The sequence below is a fragment of the Astatotilapia calliptera genome, chromosome 11, assembly GCF_964374335.1.
Source record: "Astatotilapia calliptera chromosome 11, fAstCal68.1, whole genome shotgun sequence".
Lineage (NCBI taxonomy): Eukaryota > Metazoa > Chordata > Actinopteri > Cichliformes > Cichlidae > Astatotilapia > Astatotilapia calliptera.
Window position 1 is genome coordinate 18,143,351 of NC_137432.1, and position 21,237 is coordinate 18,164,587.

General features: G+C 44.3%; 1 protein-coding gene and 1 long non-coding RNA gene across 3 annotated transcripts in view; one reads left to right on the plus strand and one right to left on the minus strand.

Moving 5' to 3' along the window:
* Nucleotides 1-21,237, plus strand: part of zfpm2a (zinc finger protein, FOG family member 2a) — a 119,995-nt gene that overhangs the window by 90,113 nt on the left and 8,645 nt on the right. The window lies entirely within an intron of this gene.
* LOC145431783 (uncharacterized) lies at nucleotides 18,899-19,803 on the minus strand. Its single transcript, XR_013912080.1, has 2 exons — nucleotides 19,662-19,803; nucleotides 18,899-19,193 (listed from the first exon to the last, which is right to left on the minus strand). It is a non-coding gene; the product is annotated as an uncharacterized LOC145431783 (long non-coding RNA).

Sequence of the window (21,237 nt, forward strand, 5' to 3'; positions counted from 1 at the left end):
ATGAGATCCCCCCCCAACCCCCAACCCCTCTCTTTTCTCTGCTTTGGGGATTTGCCCTGACCTTGAACTGCTCGTATCGTCCAGTGCAGATCTGTGGCGGTGACACATGTCATGTGTTGGAGAGGATTGAGGAGGAAGCGGAGGAGACAAGGGAGCGTGATCTTGGTCTGTAGCCCAGTCGAAGTCAGAGTCCGCCTTTGTGTCAAAGGATGGGCATGTTTGGCCCAAAACACAGACTGCACCTCATCCACTAATCTCAGCACGAAAACACCTTTTGGGTTGCTGACGAGTGGGGGAGGGGTGAAGACGAGCACTCGCGCATGTTGCGACGTTGAAGAACAGCGCGATGGGTTCAAAGCCGCCCTTAAATTCTTGGGCTGCAGGGAGGGACGTCTACATGGGGGAAGAACAAGAGAACGAGTGAAGTGGAATCTGTCTCCAGATTCCCCTCTTGTAAAGCCGACCTGGCTGAAGCAAAGCCAAGCTCCTTCTCGTTCTGCCTTGTAGGAAACCACGCCGCTCCCATGCTACACTCAGTAGGAGGACACAAACTGCAAAATAATAGATGCTATTCATAAAGGAACACCGTCTCAGGTATCCGCCTCCCCCTGTGTTTCAATCTCTGGTTTGCAGTCATGTAGTTGAAAGTGCATATAATCACACGTGAGTGAAGTTAACTCGCATATCGACCTGCGATGTTTCTTTCTGTCAGCGCGACGCTCGGCTGAACACTCCCTTTCCACCCAGGCAGATCGCACGAAGGTGGCGGAATAATTTGTTATTGAATTGCAGCGTCTCTGAAATCCAGATCAAAAATCTACACCAAAGATTAACATCTGTATTTAGGAAAGATGGCTACCGTCACATGGCTGACAACCGTCATTACACCCTGCTTACTTGTGAGCGCGGCTACCTTTAATCATCAAAAGGCTGCAGTTTGCCTTTTGTCGGGAGTTAAATTGACAGACTCAGACCTCGTTTGTATGCAGCGTCTCAAGCAGAGGCTGCGACTTTCAGGGTGTCTGCAAATAAATAAATCATAAAGTTTGTTTTTCACTCAAGTCAAAAGAGACCTTCTCTTTGTCTTTGTGCTTTTGGCGCCTTTTCCACCGACATGAGGCTAAAACCCCGAAGACTAGAGCGTTTAGGAAAGCTCCTAAATAGCGGCTCTGAAGCTAGGTTTGAGCTTTGTCATCACGCTTGAAGAATTTCCTTTTAATGTACTGTAATGTGAAATTCAGTGGGGACAAGTTTAATTGAGTTTTACACAAACCAGTTGGGAGTAGCGCTGGAAGGTAGGTGATGTTGAGGTTTTTAATCTCTGGCTCCGGAGAGGCTTGTTGACGGAGTGGTTCTTTCTCTTTGTGGAGAAAAAAAGAGGAAGCCTAAGAAATGATACATCCATGGATAAAACCAATTGGCAACCCTCAAAGGGACGGGGGGTGATAAGGCAAATCCAGCACTTGTAGAGAAATAAAAGAATCCAACTGTTCATTAAAACGGGAAACAAAACAGGCGATTGAGAAGGAAGGCAGACTGCTCAGTGGAGGAGTGAGTGAAACAGACAAACAGTGCCAGAGATATCAGAGGAAAGGATTGGAAAATAATCAAGGATTTGTGAAGAGAATTAATAAGAAAGATAGGCACAAATAAGCATTTTTCTGACTCTCTGCAAAATTAGGAGGGATGGACTACAATTATCAAACAGGGGAAATGGCATAAGCTACATAGACACCTAATTATAAAGGATAACCTAGATATGAAGGTTGCTGTCTTTTTATTTTACACACTTTGACTGTGAGGCAGTAGGGTCCTTTGTGTTCAGTAAACCAGATATTCGCTGGATAGAAAATATTGAGACACTATTCAGTATAGAAGTATTCTCTTATTCTATGCCAACAGTCTCCATCCTGTAACTAGTATATAATCCACTGAGAAAAGGGGGGATTTTAACCTCGCATAAAAAGCTTTTTCTACCACTGGAACTGTATTTAAACACAGATGCTTTGGAGCTGAAAGATAAAGCCAACAAGCAATCAAATAAGAAGAATAAATATTGTTACTGTTGCTATTCTTATTTTTTATTTTTGCACACGATTCAGGAAGTGTTACAACACTGGCGTGTGCAGTCAGTGGGTCTAAAAGTCACTGAGGGACCTTTTATGAGAATTTTTTATTGTACAAATTAAATCAGCCAAAACTTTATAGTGGTCTGGCCTCTCGACTGAAAACCGCAGAATGAAACCATTACTGACACAGAATTTAATATTCAACATCTTTTGAAATATCTCTGGCTGCTTGAGACTCCTTTAGACACAGGTCTCTTTTCAAACAATGTGCCAGGTATTTCTTTGAAAAGCAGGCGGACATCTGTGTGATGTTGCCGCTGGACTGTTTATTTCTGACAGTAATTCACCTCCTTGAGGTTAGTCGACTCTATCACCTGACCCAGCTCTCTGTAATGAGGTTTGGAGTCAGGGACTTAAGGTGATACACACAAAGGGCTAATGAAAGCCTGAAGAGGAGAGGTTGAAGGAAAGGCGAGGCGGGAGGTGAGCAGGGGTGAAGGAAATTGGCAGTGAAATAATCAGCACTTGTATGATCGGCCACTGAAACATTCCATTGGTGTTTTGTGTGAAAGAGAGCCATTCATCAACATATCAATAAAAATATGAAGCAGATTATTATTGTGTTTGCTTACTATGGGCCCCCATCGTAAATAATGGGTCTGCCGCTGCTGCCTGTATTAATTATAATTAGAATGCTGATAATGTGTGTGCTCTTTTATTACGGGAGCTGAATCAATTTTACAGTCTTATTCAGTCCCACAAGGTCACACAAAGTTGCCAGGGCGAGAGATGGCTCCTTGTAAAAGCCATTCTGCAATCAGGGCCAGGAGAAGCAGGAGAGAGAGCGACCCAGACTGGGCAGATAAACGTCTTCGTGGCTTCACCTAGCAGCTAACTTTAACTTTTTTTACTCATGGGATGGAGCGTGTGGGAAAAACAAAACTCTTTCATCACATTCACCAGTGCCTAATAAAGCTGAGTTTTCTTTCAGAAGCTGCGTTATTTCGTTTTTGATTACTCAAAAGTAGAAAAACAGCTGAATAAGCCATGTAAAATTGCAAATGGCTAACCTGTTAGCACTGGTAGCACATAGTGGAAACACAGATATTAAATGGAATAAAAAACATGTATTCCTTTTTGGCTCTGTCCTTTCATTGCATGGCTCTTATATTAGCTAGTCACAAAGCATTTTGGCATGCATTTTAGTTTTGGGCTCTTGTACTGAACAAGGATTTTAATCAGGCTAAATGCTAAACTGTAGTCACTAGCTAGGTGCTAGCTTTAGGTAGCATGCCTCAATTTTTTATTATTCTGACCAACAGGGTTGATGACAGATGTTAAAAGAGTGAGCTAAAAGAAAATTAAAAATAAGTTTTAATCACTATGAGTGATCTTTTTTACACTCATCTTTGAACAACATTTAAATTTTGAATCGCACATCTGTAAGTTCATCCGGTCTTTCGTCCTTCATTTAAGAAATATTGCAAAAATCAAAGCTTTTGCTGTCATTTAATTATTTGGAACTTTTAGTTCACTCATTTTCTCCTCCCTTGATTATAGTAATTAATTTTATACTTGTGTCTCTTAGTCCTCCTTAGGCTATCGTTTAGTCAGTGTAGTACTGAGCAGTGAGACTGACAAAAACTAGCCGACTCTCACATATCACACCTATTCTTGCTTCCCTTCACTTACTCCCAGTGAAATACAGAATCCTCCTTAATAATGCTATTATTAACATATAAAGCTCTACATGGGCAGCCCCCTGCTTATAAATCAGTATGACTGAGACCTTATCGCTGCAGCCGACTTCTCAGATAATCTGATCACGGTCTCCTAATTGTTCCTTTTTCTTTAAAACTAGAGGTGATCGTGCTTTTGAGGCTGTCGCTTTGGATCAGCCTTCCTCGGCCTATCAGGTCAACCTAATCTGTGATTTGTTTTAAATGACTGACTATCTTTTTTTACAGTCTGTCTTTTCTTTAATCTTTCCCCCATTATTTGGCCCATAGTTTACATCTATATTTGCGTGTATTGAAGTGAGTATGTTGGAATGATTATCTGACCATGTGGATAATTATGTGTCTGTGTGTTTGTATTCATACTGTGAAGCACCTTTCTATCACTGGTGTTTTGAAAAGTGTCATACTGTCATGAAAATTATGATTCTTATGCTGTGATATGTTTTATAGTTAATGTAAAATAGCGATAACTGGATTTCTGCATTTTGCTGTTATGCTACAATACCAATGTTACTGTTACTTATTTCTCCGCCTATTGTTACTTTCATTAACCCCAAGCAGTTCTGTTGCATCTTGTCAAAGTGTAAAACCACACGAGAGATTACAAAAAACTGCTTTTCACCACGGTGGTTCTTGTTGGGTTTGGTTTGCATTTGTTGACAGTTCACAGGAGAGAATGTGCTTTTTTTGGGGGGGGGGGGCAAATGTTGAATCTCAACTTAGTCTAAATTCATAAGGCACCCCGCTGGCCTGTTCCTCTGTTTCCGTCTTCCTCACGAGTTTGACTGTCAGATGGCCCAACAACAGTGGATCTCACCAGCCTATCAGCCAGCTCCTACCTTTATAGCTCACTGCGTGGCTTTAAAGGCTGGATTTAGCATGGCTTGGCAAGGTTCAAACCAACAAACCATGCCACAGATTTGGAAAAAAAAATCTACATATCTGTTCGCCCCATTTTCCCATTTGAAATACATTGCGTACAAGTTGCCACACACTAAATTTGTCCCCTCCCCACTACGAGCCCAAGACTACAGTGGTTTGTTCCTAATGTGTCTTCTCTGTGAGTCACCTGTTAGAACAAATAAGCCCATAATCTTTACAACAAACATGATCATCCTAATTAATGTTATGCATACACGGGGATTTGACCAATTAGAGATGCATATTTCTCTCTATATAATGCTGTTTTTCGAAATAGCTACATTGATTTGTTTCTATTAAAAACAACCCATATTCATATATATATATATATAGAGAGAGTGCAACATTTGCATTTTATGAATACTCTGCTATCGGTGAGCAAATATTTTTACATATTTCATTTGCTTGTGCCTCCTTTTGCACATTAATAATTGGGTGTGTATTTCCTTTCTGGGGTAAGTTGTTATTTTTTTTGCCTGTGAATGTTAAAATGACCCTGTGTTCCCCCGTGAATGCGTGCATCTGTCATGAAATTATACATTCCATCAGCCCTCATTGAACTGGGCATTGACTCTGTGCCGCAGACTCGGGCTCTGGCAGTGAATCTTGATTATGGATTCTGTGATATTGTAAATGACTTGAGATTCCTCTGAATGTTTCGGATTAATCGGTTTGTGCAGATGTGGCTCCCCTTTTCTTTTTCTCTTTTTTTTTGGTGGGCGCCATCTTGAACAGTTGCTCATTTCCATTCCGCCATCACATTCTGCATACAAAGCAGATTTGCAGATAGGTAATCCTTGTAAGGTTTTTAAAAGACAGGTTATTAGAGGATTGAGGGCTGAGTGTGTCTGTCTCCCTGTGTGTGTGTGTGTCTGCCAGGAGAAAAATTATGTACATTTTTTAAGTTGGTGACAATGAGCTGTGTCTCAAGGCAGGAGACATAGTAACTGTCTCCTTTCACTTCTCACCTAACAACATCCCACCCCCTTAAAAATGAGCACACACCAGGTACCCCCCGTGCACACAATCCCCACCTGCTCCCCCTTTTCCCTCTCCACAACCACCACCCAGAATTCTTTGAAATGCCTGGGGCTAAAAAGCTGGTTACTCTCCCCTGGCTTGCAGCTCACAGCTCCAGATTATTTCTGAATGCCAGAGCCGGTTTGCCCCCATCATCCTGCAAACCTGACACCCCCCCTCACCGAGCCCGACACTGTCTTCAGTGTGGCTCTACCTGTCACCTGTCAGACTCACCCCACCTTTAAGTGGCCAGTTATTTTCCATTGGTTTTAGATGTCTTTCATATCATGGCTCATTAAAGCGCAGCGCAGTAGGCAGCATATTTACATAGGCTACTGGGGAGGTTTTAATTTGCGTCGGTACAGAGCATGACCGGAACTGAAGAGTGCAGCTCTAAAATGACTTTTTCACACAACGCCTCCCGCACCCCCCGATCCGATGCCACCCTCCCCTCCGTCGTCCATTTCCCATATGAAAACATGTAGTTGAGCGTAATTGCTTGAGCAGGGCACAAAGACAGTGACAGAGCCGTCACCGAGGGGACCGGGGTTTCTCCCAAGCGACAGACCGGGAGGCCAATCAAAGCTGGCAATGAGCAGCCTGTGGTTGTGATCATTCTCCTGAATATATACCATTAGTCTCTTTGGAAAGTCCCAACTGTTTCAGCCACTGTGCAACTTCCTAGTGTTTACTCACTTTGTCTGGCTACTATTGTCATGAGTCAGTCCAGAATCTGACTGTCCTGCCATCTGCAGCTCCACATTCAGCCCAGTAACGACTGTGTTTATGTTTATTTAGTTAATTAGAGGATATTTCTCACTTTCAAATTGCTGCTTGGTTGGGTATTGAGCTTTACAGGCTTTATTCGTGCTTTTATTTTTTAAGTTGTGGGGGCAGTGTGATTCTACTTCTGCACATGGTGTCAAAATAAAGAAAATACATATAAATAACGAAACAGGCTGTGTTTTTTTCATGACAGATAGAAGGGAGGCCTCTGTGCTAAATTATTTACATGACAAGATAGTCAGGCTGCCAACTTTTACAATTCTATCTCAGAATGTGTATAGCAGAGGAATAACGTAATTTCCCTGAGACAAGATTTCCGGCAGAGATTCCCCCTTTTCCCAGTTCACAGCAGAGACTCCCATATCAGTTGGAGAGACTATTATCAGCCTGCAGTTCAAGATTCTTTTCAAAAAGACAAGGAGGGATAGAGGCTGAGGCTAATATTGTCATAAGATGCTCTGTGTCACTCCCAAAATACATGGAGCACTGGGAGATTCGGTAGTTGCAGAGTCCGCTCCTCAAACATTTGCTCTCCTCCCACATCTCTCTAAGGAGTCGGCAGTACGCGAGCTCCTGCAGATGCACTCCAAATAGCAGGCTGTTCATCATGCATTGTCATAGAGCAGGCTCATTCCCCAGCTACCCCTCCCTCAACAATCCCCCTGCCCATGTAACCCCCCCCTCCTCCACCCCCAATCTCGTCCGCCGATGCTCCTGCTGGCCCTACATCCCATTGCAGCGCTCTGATATCAATCAACAGCAATGAGGCTGGCTCCAGCTTCCTCACCGTCCCAAACAGCACCGCCTCGCCCCCTGCCCAGGCGCCACACCCAAGCAAAAGATGGCCGGGATGCCATCCGGGACGGACGGATGGGTGGAAGAATGGACCGACAGACAGGCGAGCAGACACACACGCGGCCATGTGATTTCAGTGTAATTTTGGAAAGCATATTGTCTAATTTTGCCATCTGTCCGGGAGGGAGCGATGGCAGCGTGGAGCTCATTTGCCGTCTGCTTGCTTTATTGCGGCTATACAGAACAAGTTTTTGGAGCAGGATGCAGGCCTGGGTGTGCAGCCCACTGGAGCTGAGAGGCGTGTCGATGCAGGCACCAGGTTCCCACCACTCCATCATGGGCTACTGTGTGTCTGACATCCAGAGAGACATGCGGAACACCTCAGAATGAAAGCTCCGATTCAGTCGCTGCTGGGATGCATTAGAAATGTGACAGTAAGGAAATTTTCAAAAGCAATCTGAGAGCAAACTCTTGGGCGTTTGCTGTCCTCAAGTTTCTAAGGACAAGTTGGAAAAATGTTTCACACTCTATGACAGTTTTAGAGCTGTCGCTCATACCACCAGGCCGTTATGAATTTGGTCCAGTTTGCGAATGGCGAACGGTCATATAGACACACACGAGCGCGCGCACACATACATTGCTGTCACACATTGTGGATCACGTCTGGTTCAGCTGCTCCTTGGCTCTGACATTAATACAGAGCAGATTGGTGGAGATCTGCAGCCCTTGTTGTTTGATCTTTCCTCCTCTTGCCACATTTCCTGGCACTGCCCCCCTGCCACACCGCGTGGCGCAGGCAGGACTGGCATGGCCTCAACGTGCCTGCCAGGTTTGTTCTCTGTCTTCTTCCCCTTCCAACTTATTCCCTTATGCCCGCTCCATGGATTCAGTTCTGCAAATTACAAGAGCTCCCCTACCCCCAGCGACAGCCTGGATTCAAGAGACCTTCAATCTACCAGTTTGTCTTCTTCAGAAAGGAGCGATGCTACCTCGGCCTGCGATGTGTCGCTCAGTTTGCTTTTTTCCATGATAATTGTCCTCTGCAGTAAATTAGGTTATCTTCCTCATTCTCCTTTCCAAGTTTGGCTGAAAGAGTCTCCTCTGAAAATTTCATTTTGGCACAAATTACGTATGCTACCGAATATTAGAAGTATTAAGCTGTAAGGCCATGACTAAACATAAGATACAGGCCAAGCTACACCTCAGAACAAAAGATACTCTTTAGCCAGCGGTAGCCTCAACTTGAACAAACACTGTATTCTCTTATCAAGACCCCATCCCCTTTCATTCCCTGTTTATTTAAGACTGTCATTTGGCCTCTAATGCCTTGAGTCTCAATAGAGAAATTGTTTAAAATGTCACAATCGAATGTATAAATTAAAAGCAAATACACCTTGGAGGTAAAGGCAGCATCAGCATTATACCGCCTGTATAATCTGAACTATTTGTTCAAAGGAATTACGTCTGTGAGCCCCACACTCTGTGTCCCTTTCCCTGGCGTTCCTCCTGAGGTAATAATCAGGATGGGCAAAAAAGAAAAACACAAAAGCACACAAGCTAATTTGGTAATAACGTTGCCACGCAATGTCGGCACCCAATTTGCACGGTCTATCTGCCATTTTACAACAATCTGCCTTCCCTTTTATGAATCGGCATCAGATCTCAGCCCTATCTGCACCCCCCCTTTCTACGTTAACCACTTCATTTGTGACTAATGGCACACGCGCGATCGTTATCGTTCTAATTTATTCCAAGTTTAAGATGAAGGGCCGGATAAGGTGCAAGAGACAATAAGTTGAAAAAGCCAGTGTGATGCCTCAGTTAATGAGGCACATCGTCTTTTTTTATGTGTGTGCGCGCACCGCTGGGGTCAAAAGCACAACGCAGGCTGATTGAGAGTGAAGGGAAGAAAACTGAGATGGCAATTCAGAAAAGAGAGAGTAGGGAGGGAGGGCGAACCGTCCTCTTCGCTGAAAATCATCTTTTGAAGGAGATATAAGATCATCAGAGCCTTGTAATGGAAGCTGAGTGGGTACCTGGAGATGAAGATTGGCTAAAGTTTATGAGATACTGATTTTAAATGGATATACTCTAACTGCACCTTTAAATGGGCACATCCAGAGTGAGCTGTTAGCATAAAATAGATCTCTAAGGTTTGTCAAATGGAGAGTTTTCATACTTTTTATTCGTAAGGGGAAAAAATATTACCTTTGTTGCACAAAGGTGAACCTCATAATAACGCCTCTAAATTAATCACTTGATTAATTATATCAGTGTGTCTCAAAGAAAATTCACATAATATACAGTAAAATCTACAGTAGCTTGCTCTTAATTATTTACAGTAATCAGCTATAATCACATATGCATAAATAAAAAGGCAACATAAATAAAATAGGTTAAAATGTATCAGATCACTGATGTTTTCCATCATTTTAAGAGCTTGCAATGTAATACTGCTATAACTGCAACATCTAAAGCCGGCATGTCAAACTCATTTTACCCATTAATCTTAAGAGGGGCCGGACCAGTCTGTCAGTGCGAAGAAGTTTAACTCCACATTTAATCACTGAAATGTCTTAATATAAGAAAAAGAAGTGCAATTTCAACAGAATATATCAGTTTTTTTGTGTGATAAAGAAAGTAAATCAAAGAAATGTGTCAGCGTCACTCTTTGAATTTAACTTGTAAGAAACAAATGCCTAAAATTACAGAGAAAGTTCTGGTAGCTCATTGTGCAGACTGTAAATACAAAACTGTGAATTAATAAAAAAAAATTTGTTAATTCACAGATTTATTTTTTTATTTTTTTTTACTGTGGAACTGCTGTAAAAAACAGTAGTATACATTTAATTGTTTATTTAAAGTTAAAAAAAAGTCGGCCAGAGGGAGTCTTTGCCAGGCCGACTTTGGTCTCTGGTCCTTATGTTTCTCACCCCAGATCTAAAGCATATTGCGATGATTTCATGGTTATTTTATGCACCATTGTGTTTGATTAATATTAAAAAGGTTTGTCCCAGCTCCTTCCTCGTGACCGGCAGGTAATACGTACGATGCATACAGTGACTTCTTCATTCATGTGTATACAGGGTTCGGTTCTGAAGGAAAGCCTTTATACAACCACCATTAGAGAGCTTTTCTAAAAATCACGTTTCCATGCATGTGTTTGGCGTCTCCTGCTATCATTGTTTGAATTGATTTCCTGTGTGTTAAGGGCGTCATATTTGAAGCGATTCATTTTAAATGATAACTGCCCAAAGACATGCAACTAATGATGAATGCCGCTCATTGGTTTGGCAACTTTTCCATCTCTATGTACAGGAGAGAGAAAAGCTCTGTTCTGGAACGTAGTGGCTCCCTGACGTGAAAAACACAGAATCAGTCTGTCTCTCAGGCCTCCTGGGCAACATATGGAGCCCTCCAAGTTAGTGTTCAACTTCCCAACGGCTGTTGTGGAAAGTGTGGCTCTAGCTGCGGCCCTCAGAGAGCTAATTAGAAACCCTTGTGCATAAACCTTGCTTGGAAGTTGCTGTGGGCTGCACCAGCCCCAACCAAGGCAGGATCTGTGCTGCCTGTGAGATAATAAACACAATTTGCATATAATGTCAACGTTTGGCATCCTTCAGCGATGGCCGAGGCCGCTCTCATGGCAAGCTTATAAAACATATCGATAAAAATAAATAAATAAAGTTCAGGCAAAACATCTGATTATTTCCAGCGTTTTGTATGTCAGAGAGATGTTTGGATTCATTCGAGCATTTTTCTATTAGAATTCTAGGTGCTTAAACCCTCACTAATTATCTCTCCCACCCTCCAGTGGTTTAAACTTGTGATTTGTAACAGATAAAAAGCCCCACATAAGGGATCCCCACAAATACATATTTAGCTGCAGAGTAATTAAGCTGTATTAGACTTTCATACCTGCCAGAGTGTAATACTGCACTGTTACACAGTGACGCTTTCAATTAATGAAAACGTCTAAACCAGCACACATGTGGGATCACTATGTCGGGTCTAGCTCCACTGTATTTGTCATGCGCTGTAAGCCAACACAATTACACAGACCTAACATAGTAATTGCTATGTAGCAGCTCTTACAATGGTAGAAATGGAATTACCTCAACAGAAAGTGCTAGCAGGTCTAATGGGAAATGGAGGACGAGAGGGGGGGGGCAACCTTTTACTGAACTGTAAATCATGCCTCACTTTTAAGAGGCGGGAAAATAAATAATGTCTGAAAGTGCAATGATTTCAGTGATTTAGGGGAGCTTTTGAGAAGCGTATTACTAGAGCTGACAGCTTGTGGGAGATAGACAGGTTGTGTTAAGAGGAAAGGATAAGAGGCTATGACATTATGTCTGCAGGGTTAAGGTGTCAGAGTCAAAGCGTGAACCACTATTACTGGATCAATACTTCTCAGTTTTGCACTTATCTCTGGCCCAGTGGTTAGCTGCAGCAGCTTTTCTGGATATACACAGGGACTAAAATGCCACTACTGAGCGACCTGCTTCATTTTTGTAACGCTGCAGAGGAGCATTGTAACAAAACAAAAAAAAAGTTAAACATCTGAGCTTTTTTTCACAGGGAGTGTTCAATTCTCCACTGAAGAAAAATAAAACGGGTCTGAGGGCCGTTATTCCTCTTGACACTCACCAGAACTGTAGCGCATTTTATTAAAATGCTCTTTTAATTCTGGACGGATGTCAGAAAATACAGGTTCGGCTTTTTATATTGCCATGCAGCGGGGTTTTCTCAAGTCCCGCTGCTGAAATGTGTCCTCAAGGAGAGCGATGTCCACCCTTTTTACGCTTTTAGGTATAGAAACAAAACCAAAAAATGCACTAATGTCATGTCCGCTCTTGCACAGGAAAAAGAACCGCTGTCGCAGTCAAGAAACAAGAAAAAGCGTGCACTTTCAAGTCTTTCATTAAACTTCTGAAGCCTCCGAGTTAATCCGTGCTGTACATAGAACAAAAACTGAGCATTCAACAATTTAAAAAGCTAAGAAAGAGAGTGGGGGGAGAGAGACACAGGAAAAGAGAGAGAGAGAGAGAGAGGGAGGGGGAGGAGGTGGGGGGGGGGGGGACTGGCCTGATCGCTACATATTCATATTCCTATGCAGGCGTTATCACTTAAAAGGCTTTCTAATTACAACAACAAGACAAAAACTCCTTGGATTCCTTCCAGACCCGCTAAATGATAAAATAAGCTTGCACTCTCTCTCCTTCTTAATCTCTGCAAAGCACCTTGGAGCCTCATCTCCCAAATACAGGCGAATGAATGTGAAAATGCCATTTAGAGATGCAGGTGTGACATTTGATAAGAAACTTCTGGATTAAATATGTTCTGCTAATGAGGAACCCAGCTACCCCATCAGGGCAAACTATTGGTGGGATTGTGTGCACGCTGATAACATTCCGCGTGCAAAACATCCAAATTCATTATTAATAAACAGCCGCAGTCTCTCTATCACACGGAAAGTCTGCATCCTTCAGTGGAGAGACGGGGATGTTGCGTCTCATTAGGAGAGGCTGAGGAAAAGAAGGGGGAGGTACGGGAGGTGTATGTGGCGGGGTAGGGGTATCGACTGTTTTCATATTTAGCTGTTTGGGGCCTTTTTGGGGGGGGGGGAGGCGGGTGGTAAGAGACAATTTCAAAGGGTATGTTAATGGTGCATTGAATGTTGGAACAAAAGAGTTGAAAGTTTCAGGGGATCTGGCAGTGAACGTAATACTCTGGCTATAGCTAATACGGAAAAGAGGGGGATAGCAGGCTAAGCCATTGGTGCAGTAGACTGGGAAGTCCCTGGCCCCAACTTGACATTTATAACGATTTGGAGAAGATTAAAGGCGTATTACTGCTGTAGTCCATAATGTGGCTCTGTAATGAGGTGTGAGTGCATTACCGTCCTGCTTCAAACCTTTGAAGGGAAGACACAGGGAGAGCGGTTTCAAAGAACACGGATACTTGACTGTATTGTGGCCACCGCCAGTGAAAGACTCTGAGGCTGGGGAGCCGGAGTGAGGAGGGACTCCAGAGGCCTGCCAGTGGAAGCTGAGGCTGCCACCGTTGAAGCCTTGTCAGTCTAAACCAGCTTAGTTCAGCCAGCCAGCAAAGTGTCTCAGACTGACAGGCAGCACTTTGTTATTCAGACCAGTAACTGGAGGTCCATGTCTGCTGCCTGGAAATATTTTATATTCAAATAGAAATTAGAAATGGAATGTGTTATTTCAGGCACAGAATATGGCAGCTTTTTTTTAAGGTGCACACAAACTCATAGAGGGAGAAGAATAAAAACAGCTTTAGTAATTCTGCCAACACTCTGTTTTGACAATTATTATTTTTGGCCCAGTGGCTTTTTTTTCTTTTCTTTTTACAGTACATAGCAAAAACGGGATGTCAGTGCCAACTCTAAAACCAGCCGCACACAAAAAAAATGAATATTCGAAAAGGTAGTTTTTAAAAAAAAACCGCTCGCGTTATCTGCAAAAAATAAAAACACAGGTAATTCGGCGTCAGCGTGTGCAAATGAAGGTTGCAGGTGTCGTCCGTCCATTTAAACGCTCTTTATGATGTTAATTAGTTGTTAGCGTAATTTTCCAGCCTCCGCCATCAACCGTGAGAAGTTCAGAGACCTGCTGTTTAAACTGAGAGTCAATGCCATGGCACCGTTTCAAGAGCTCCCGAACAGGACGCCCAGTGATAACGAACAGGTGATGGGGCCTGATGCCTATGGCAGCAGGATATTGCAAAGACAATTGAATTTGTCGGGAGAAATGAATCTTCTGGACAGCGTATCACATGTTAAAACAACACACATTGCATGCAATTTGCTTATGCAGGAGGGTGATAAAGTGTGCTTATTTAAAAGATAAACAAAGGTGGGGAGGTGCGGGTGGAGGGGGGGGGGTCTTGTGCAGTAAATTGTGCATGTGTGTTTACTCCCTATGAGTAACGCCAGAGGTTTATAGTCCCAGACACGGGCAGCCGTGCTTTATGGCACCTCTGTTTGTGTGATAGGAGTATTTATGATATTGGAATTTATGTTGCGCTGTGTTCACACTGTCTTGAGTACTGCTGGTGGTCTGTATTTAAATGCACTTAAGGAGATTTGGTGTTTGTCTTCGCGTTTGACTGAAAGCCTTCGGATGATATCACTCTTAAGCGAGAGGTCAGATTCATTATCCTCGCCGTGCTTCGCGCAGACACCCCGGCCCTTCCAAGGTTAAATTCAAAACATTCCGAGCTTTTCGCGAGAAGTGTGAAAGCCGTCCGAATGGAGAGAGGAGTTTCATCTCCTCGGCCCCTTGCTAAGGCTAATCTTAACCCCACCCCACCCAACCCCCCGCAATAACATTTCCACTCCGCTTCCTCCAACTCCAGACATATTTGCTCTCCCTTGCTGCTCGTGTCCCCGTTAAGATTTAAACAGCAAACATAAAATGCGTAAGATAACCTGCGAGAGGCGGGGAGGGAGGGGTTTTGGAGAGACTTGACTCCGAACATTATTTTAAAGACCAGATCTGAGAGCTCCGGCGCAGCAGTCGGGAGCGATTATCTGCTGTGATCCCTCTCCGATGCACCAGTCATTCATCTGCCGATCCTCCAACCACCACCACCCCCCGCGCGCACACACACGTACAAACGCAGCCCTACGCAAAGGCAGACCCCTAATCATGTCGACACCGTGTGTCAGTGCCATGGATGAGCAAGGCCTAGAGATGAGAACGGCTCTGTAAACACGGGCAGGCAGCAGGGAGCTTCCCTGAACCACCCGCCCACCCCCCACGCTGCTTGGAATAAGCAAAAGAGAAGATTTAGGGATTTTGCGGGGCCCAACTTTGTAGCATCGGCTCAGGGTGTTTTTCCGGGGTGCTGCCGCTGGGATATTGTTCTTAGCTTATAAAGTGCCGCCCGCCCATTATAAGCCCTGTGTTTTTTGTCAGTAGTATTACAATCTTCTCTCTCTATTGCCTTGGATTTGACTCTTTGGTATCTACTGCGTCCCACATATTGTCTACATATTCTGTCGTTGACCTTTGCTGTTGACCTCTCACATTCAGATAAACCAGCAGGATCTTTACGAGGAAGTCTCGTCATACTGCTGACACAGTTTCTTTCTTAAAGTGACCTCTGTATTCACAGACCCGCCCACCCCCGTCAATTATGAACTATCATGATAGAGTAGTAAATCTACTGCGCATCAACTGTGTGTATTCCATAAACAGACTAATACAATTGGCTGTATCAAATGGGATGTATATTAACAACAGTCGACCGTGCTCTCTCTCCCCCTGTCAGGATTCTATTATGGAGCATACTCCCGCCCCTTGTTTTGATACAGCGGTAATTTAAAGACCGATCTTAATTGACTTATTTTTTCCGCATGTCTGTCGGAGCTTGTGCATGCACTGCAATAAGAGTCTTGTTTCTTTATTGGGCCACACACAATGTACTGAGTTCAATTTTACCATTCATAATGAATGCAGCCTCGCCATTCAAATGCAGCCATAAGCACACAGCAGATAAGAATTAATTAAATGTAGATTAAAACCAAACAGGAAAACACACTGGCTGATAATTTTTTATCACGTCCCCTGGTCATATTTCCCCCCCCCCCCCCCCCCCTTCATACTTTCGACTTGTTCTTCCTTGGGCTACGTCTTTTTTCAGCTTGCCAAAAAAGTGGCGAAACCACCTCGCACATCTCACCGTGGCGCCGTGAGATTGTGTAAAAAATGCAAAACGAGGGGCGGTCACACGATTAATCAGAATCCTCGTGTCTGGGGGAGGAATGGAGGCTGGCGGAGGATTGAGTTGAGGTGGGGGTGGCTGGGAGGGGGTGAGTGCACAGGGGTGCAAGGAAGGAATTAGTTGCTTCATCCCGAATTTGCATCATATTCCAAAAGGACAATCCCAGCACTGTAGGCAAGGGGAAACATATCTCGCTCTCTGCAGGAACAATTAAATATTTCCTACAATGCTGAATAAATGTCACCTTCAGTATCAAATTGTCCATACTTGCTAAACATGTTGTTACAGTGAGTGCCTCGAAAGCATGCCCGAAAAGAGAGGAGCCACAATATTTTATTTATTTAATTTTTTTTAGATGTGGACCACAGCCTCAGCTAACTGTGCACCTCCAGGCACTAATAGTGTGTTGAACTCCACCGGGGATACCAGCGAGCAAGAGACAACTCCAGTCCTTGTCAGGGATTTCCCTCTGTTGGAGCCTTCCACCGGGGGTGCTCGGTTACATGCTAAACACACAGTGTTTGAACATTGCCACCCTGCTCGTCGTCCGTTTTAATTCCAATGAAAACTGACAGCCCTGGTGTTAATGACAAAGTAAACAGAGTTAGTTTCTGTTTTGCTTTTTTTCCTCCTCGGGAAATAAATGCATTAATTTCTCACCATCTGGCGTACTTATCACATAGCATATTTCAGCTTTTCCAACACTTTCAGACAGCTGTTGGGTTACCTGAGTGATTCCGCTCACAGTACGGCGGCTTCTTTTAATCGGAGGTGATGGTGTCATCGCCTGCGTGCACGTGTTCTGTTCTGTTCTATTTCTTTTGCTCTCTTAATGCTGCTGTTGCATTAGCAGAGAGGTTAGAAACGTGGCGCTGGTAAGCGTGGCAGTGGACTTTAGTGTCCGTGCCATCCCCTGCCACCTCCACAGCGGCCGACACCGCCGTGCCGCTGCCTGCCCGGCTGCGCCTGTGCCTGCCTGCCCACCGCGCCGGTGCTGCATCTCAGTTCCACTCTATTACCCTCACGCAGGCGATTGGCCTTTTCTGTGGGGAAAAGAGCAATTTCCTGTCGCAGTCTGTTTGATCAAGTGCTAAACCCTTGTGATCAATAGAGAGACAGATGTCGGCTCCAGATGGCCGCGTGGTGATACCTGGGGCAGAGAGGGGGCTTGCCAGGACGACAGAATGGCAATGAGCAAGGGCAGCGGCTGTGCTCCCGATGCACTAGCCACCGAGACACAATGTGACAAACGCAATTAGGCCTTTTAGCCGCAGATTATTTATTTCTCTCGCAAAAACCGTCAGAAAATTTAATTAGCACATACTTTAAGCAATATGTAGAATTACCGGGGTGCAGAGATGGAGGGCATGCTGGGATGCTGCACGAGTGACTGGTGTGCGTGTCAGAGCGCGTGCGTGCGTGCATCGCTTGTCCTGTGAATACCAAATGAGCGTGCTTGTAAATAAGGCTGGCTTTGCAAATAAAACAAGCACATTTTTAAGGCAGAAATCGGTTGGTGTTCGTAAAGGAAGAAAAAAACAAAACACATAACTCTATAAATTCCGTTCCTCGTGACCAGATCAATAAATGTTGAATTCCAAAAAGGATGACAGGTGCATCTTTCTGGCTCTCTGTCCTTCTGGAGAGGAAAAAAATAACTGCCAGCACCAGAAGGCCAAAATAGACCTTTCCAAATAGGAGAGACAGAGGAGGAGAGAGGCTCCCATTTTTTTAAACGGCAAGCATTTGCATTAGGGCTGGCATCCACCATACACCACAAATACACACACACAATCACGCGCGCACACACATACACCCACACAAATGCAGACTGGCCAGGCAGCCCATGTGGCGTAGGGCCGGAGCCATGTTGGAGGAACCACTGAGGCGCATGGCGATGGCGCGTTGCTCTCCCAGGAAAACCAAACGCGTCGCCGTTGGCCCCGCGCCGTTCACCTGCTCCCGCCGAGGCATGATGGGTAGGGGGACACGGGCCACGGGGCCGCAGCTGGAGGGAAGGGAGGGGTAGAGTCTGCCGCGGTGTCCTGTCACGAGGGGTCTTCTGGTCCCATTAGCAGGGCTTGGTCAGGACGGGCCCCCAACCAGCCTGCCGCCGCAGCGGGGGCCGCAGTAAACACATGTCGACTGGCCACAACCAGGACACAGGCAGCACTACCCGCAGAGAAGGAGAGCTAATAGAGTGCTCAATGGGACAAACCTGTCCAAATAAAGAATAAAGCAGAGCGGAGAGAGGAGCCAGTCAGAGCTTTTCCTTTAATAGTCTACTCCACTTTACTGCGGACGAGGAGAAAGCTGACTGTATGTGTGTGTGGCAGCTAATGAGGGAGAGAGCGAGCTTTGTACTGCAGGAATGTGGCTGTGTATTGTTTCAGACTGACAGCACAGAGATCCGGAAGCTTAAAACGTCCTCAGTAGAAATTTCGTGCTCGTGGGAGAAGGTTTAATTTGTTTGGAAAAACAGAAACGCATCCAAATGTTTTTGTGCATCTTTCTTTTTAAAATAAAAAACAACAAAAAAAGAGAGAGCGAACAGCAAAGCGGTTGACGTGCGGGTAATTCCTCCTATAATTTAATACATTTCATTAGAAAATAAATAAATCTGAAATTGAAATAGTCGGGCTCCGTCATAGCACCCTAATGGAGCAAAAATAGCTGCTAATTCACATTTCTATTTTCTTCTCCCTCAAAAATGATTACAACACCATTACCAGGCAAACATCCCCCTGCCAGCCAGTATCGTTCTCACTGTGCTTAACAAAAAAAGGGAAAAAACTACACAAATCTCCGGAGACCAGCCACGGAAATGTCTTTTAATTTCAAAGTGAAACATTTAATTCTTGCTCTGTGAAACATTTGCTGAATCACATCGTTGCATCATTTTTTTATATATTTTTTTTCAAAGACTTGATAAACGTGTGTGTTGAAAGACGTTGCTCCTTCTTCTTCAGCTTTTATGTCTTTGTTGCCTGTGAATGTATACAGTAGAGAGCGGCGTGTGTGAGGCTCCCCTGGGAGGACTTTTTAATTTGTGGATTCTGACCCTCGTGCCATTCGCTCAAGGCCATCCATGAGCTCTCGGTACCGGCTATATCTGGAAAAAAAAAAACCACTTGATACTAAAATTAGTCCAGACACTGTAGTAGTGCAGAACGAGAGGAAAAATCTTGAGGAAGAGAGAGAGACAGACAGAGAGGTGTGTGTTTGGTGGGGGTGGGGGGGTCAGGCTCAAGTCAGGGCTCTGTAAACACATATTTACTGAACAACATTTATTATTACCCTGGAAAAAAGGACACTGTCTTCCTGCCAGACTTCTGAATTTTAATATATATTTTAATATAAAACATGTTGAAAAGTGACTAAACCACTCATGCAATTGCAGAAATGTGGCAACAACACACGCACGCACACATTTAAATAAAGAAAAGAGTGAGAAACATGAAACATAGCCCTGCGCACACCTAATATTCAGCCACAGATCGAATAGAAATGAGGTCGGGCGGATTCCTTTTGAGCCAAACGCCTTTTTTTTCTTCGTGAGAGTAAAATCTTTAGCACCTACCTGCAAGGATGTATAGGCAGACTGGCATCTGTGCTTGCCCTGCCATGTCTGAGGCATCTCTGCATCATCGTGGCAAAAAAATAAATAAATAAATCATCCAAGGACTGCAAGCTTGAGCAGGAGAAGAGTGCCTCCTAGTGGCAGAGAGCAAGCATGAATAGGATTGGAGGAAGCAGAGAGTGAAAGGGAGGGAGAGTCAATCTGTGTCAGAGCCTCGTGAAATAATAGTAGAGTCAGCTAATTCTAGTTTAGTGTACCATCAATAATAGTAAGCTTGTTTGACCCCGCGAATGATGTTCCAGCTCGGGTCCAAGCTCAGCGCTTTCCTTTCTTGCCGCCGGCTCGCTCTGGCTCGGGGGACTGTGACGGCTGGTTTGACAGCCGTGAGTCATCCTAATGTGCTCGACTCTGGTGATCCAGAAACAGTCCAAATATTTACCAGTATTCACGAGGAGGATGTGTTTAGCGTTTGTCACGGCACCATCGGGTCCGCTCGTCAGGTGCAGATACAGATATTATTCATCCACGTATTAGTATTTCCACCGGATCCGTTGGGTTGGCGGGTAGGGAGGAAGTTGTTTATTGTGTCAGGTTGTAATTCACTCCTTCTCTGATTGGAGCTTTGTGAAAGCTAAAAAGAAGAAGAAGAAGCGGTGACTAACGGTGCACAGCTACTTGATATTCGTAGGTGCAAGCAGCTTGTTCCCATTTGACCAGGAGGAGTCGGAGCTGATTTAAAGACAAGAAGAGTAGAGGTCTTTAATTACAACCCTCTCTGTGGCTTCAGGCACCACTGGCCTCACTTCACAATTAAGACCAGCAGTTAGCGCAGAGCCAACAGACGGAGACGAGCACTTTAAGAAGCCGAGGGAAAAAAAGAAAAAAGAAGTCTCCACAACATCATTCTTGACAAAGGAACATCTTTTTTTCTTGTCTTTTTTTGCTATCTAGAATTAGATATTTTAACCTTTTGCTCTTTTCTACAACATAATGGGATCAGCAAGCACTTCGGCACAAGTATACCTCACAGATCTCCCTTTCAAGCTCGGCCATTTCTTCACCTGCAGAGTGTTTCTTTGTAACACATGACCCCACGATGCATTCAGATAATGCCGACGGGCCGGCGTTAGTGTTCCCAGAAGCACCGTTCAACCCCTCCCATAACACACAGGCTGGTATGCAGCGGGACTGTACTCCAGTGCCGTAATGGCCTCTGCAACGGTAATGTGTTTGGACAGATGGGAGAGGCAAGTGCTGATGTGCTTAACTACGCATTTTACAGCTAAACTATTAAAGAGTTGTGCTGTTTACACACCAACATTTGAATACCTGTCTTCAGGCCAGTTTAATTATCCGGGCCCTTCTGTTATTTCTGCTGCTTTGTTGTCTCTCAGCTTTTCGCACGAGGCATGAGAGATTTGTTTGCAACTTCATTAAGATATGGCGCTGGTGGTGGTGGTAGCGGTTTGCAGGGTGCACAAAAAAAAGAAAAATAAAGGGGGGGAAGAAAAATATTTGAAAAAATTCCTGCTCAAGTATCTCATATTCTCTTCTACCAACACCACCCCCCAACACA